The following is a 1,990-nucleotide window of genomic DNA, read 5'->3' on the forward strand; positions in this document are numbered from 1 at the left end:
TGTGAAAGATATCCAGTCTGAGATCAGGTATTTTAAGATTAAGATTTCATAATGTTGTATCTCATCTGACAGAGGTTTGGGTAGATAGATACAAACTACTGTGCCTCTATGCTCTACAGCACTTCCAAGAAAATGGATGGAATGAAAAGACATTGCACATACAAAGAAAACATATAAGGCCAAAAATGGCAAAACTGAAATATGAAAATATGAAACTTGGCTTCTAGAATTTTTATCAGGTTTAAAATCAAAAGAAGTGAGTTGAAGAAAGAGAACTCACCCAAAGAGTTATCTGGAATATTAGAGAGTTTTATTCGAAGAGTTGCCATTCCAAAGGTTTTGGAAGGTAAAGAGTTTTGATTTAGTGTCTATTATTTCCCTCCACGACTGACATACTCAAAACCAAGCACCAAAATGAAGATGGCTTGTTTGCAGATACTGCACATCACCAGCTCTCGCTGCAGCAAAACCACTCATAGTTTCAGTGTACACTTGCAGCAATTTATGACTCTATTTTTCTTCAGTTCCCACACCACACTAAATCATCTTATAAGGACTGACCTGAGCAAGGCTTTCAGAGGGCCCTGAATCTTCACCTGGTGGAAGGAGTTCAATATGTGCTGGAGAAGATGGGAATGAGCAAACTAGGAAAGAACCATAGACACTGCCTCTCTGCTGGGACAGGCTGAGTACCAGGGCCACAGCACTTTGGACCAATACTCAGAAGCAAAGCCTGGGCATTGCCTAGGACAAGTTCATGAACAGAACCCATTTCTAAGGAGTAAAGATCTCGAAAGACAAGGACACAGAGTTAAAAGCCACAAGCCTGTGACAGCCAGAGCTAATCTACCCAGCTTTAATTAGAGGGGAGCAGTACTTTCTGGTCCTGCTGTGATTCCCCTGGTTCAGAGCAGTCTCCTAGCTCTACAGAAAAGTACCCAAAACCTAATTGCAAGATTATAGCCAGAGGGGAATACAAAATTTGAAGTAGTCATACATGTAATCAAAGGGCAAGAAATGAAGTAATTTCATGGATTTAAAACCAGAACAAACAAGTAAGGAATGGTCAATTATGTCAATATGAATGTTATAAGAATAAACCTAGAACGGTAGCATTCAATAGAGGATCAGACCAGGAGATAATAAAAATACATTTACCAATTATCTAAGGACATTTAATAGTATGGTGATAGCCTGTGAAGATTATAAAAAATATCTTAAAAGCGTATCAGTTCGTTTCATAACTGGACAGCATATCAGTTTCATTTCAGAACAATATATGCCAGAAGGAATGAACTGAAAATTGGCTAAAGAAACCAGGAATTAGTGGAGAGTTCCAAGATAACACACACTGAACTTGCACTGTTCATGAAAAGTAGAGTTATTAGGATGAACTAGGCAAGCAAAAGCAAGTATTTGATATGTCAACATGACAAAACAGCTTTTAAAACAAGGAATGACGTTCAGCTACTGCACCTGTAAGATTAAATCCTGAACTAAAATAATATATAAATATCAGTCTCCAGGATTTGAGATATGACATGGACTAGCTCCTTAGTCTTAACAAGGATGGATGATACTCAGCAATCATTTTAGTAAAGATAACAGCCTAACTCTTCAAATAGTTATTCCTGATTTGTGACAAAACCACCCCACAAGGTAAGCTGCTCATCAGATCCAGTACAGCCTGAGTGGTCTACAGTAACTGTGTTCTGCCATCTGAGTGTCATCTAACTCATTCCTTCATTGTGGAACTCAGAAAAGAAAATTAAGATGCATTTTTAGTGAAAACATAGAGTAACAGTACTAGGTGCCCAGGTTTTCAATCAAAATCTCAGTCCAGAGTTTGTCAACCTGACTGAAGTGCTGTAAAGAGAACAATCAAAAATCACTGTAGAGTTCACAACTAAATTAGAATGCCTTATATGACCACACCTTGCAAGCCACAGTTACAGCCCTGCTTTATTTAACATAAACACAGGCTCCTGCT

At 38.2% G+C, this 1,990-nt stretch overlaps 1 protein-coding gene across 1 annotated transcript in view; it reads right to left on the reverse strand.

Moving 5' to 3' along the window:
* The window catches only part of MSH2 (mutS homolog 2), a gene marked incomplete at its 5' end in the record, with an annotated part of 23,704 nt that overhangs the window by 4,550 nt on the left and 17,164 nt on the right, over window positions 1–1,990 (reverse strand). The gene's annotated exons all lie outside the window — the stretch shown is intronic.

The sequence above is a fragment of the Acanthisitta chloris genome, unplaced genomic scaffold (genome assembly GCF_000695815.1).
Source record: "Acanthisitta chloris isolate BGI_N310 unplaced genomic scaffold, ASM69581v1 scaffold16732, whole genome shotgun sequence".
Lineage (NCBI taxonomy): Eukaryota > Metazoa > Chordata > Aves > Passeriformes > Acanthisittidae > Acanthisitta > Acanthisitta chloris.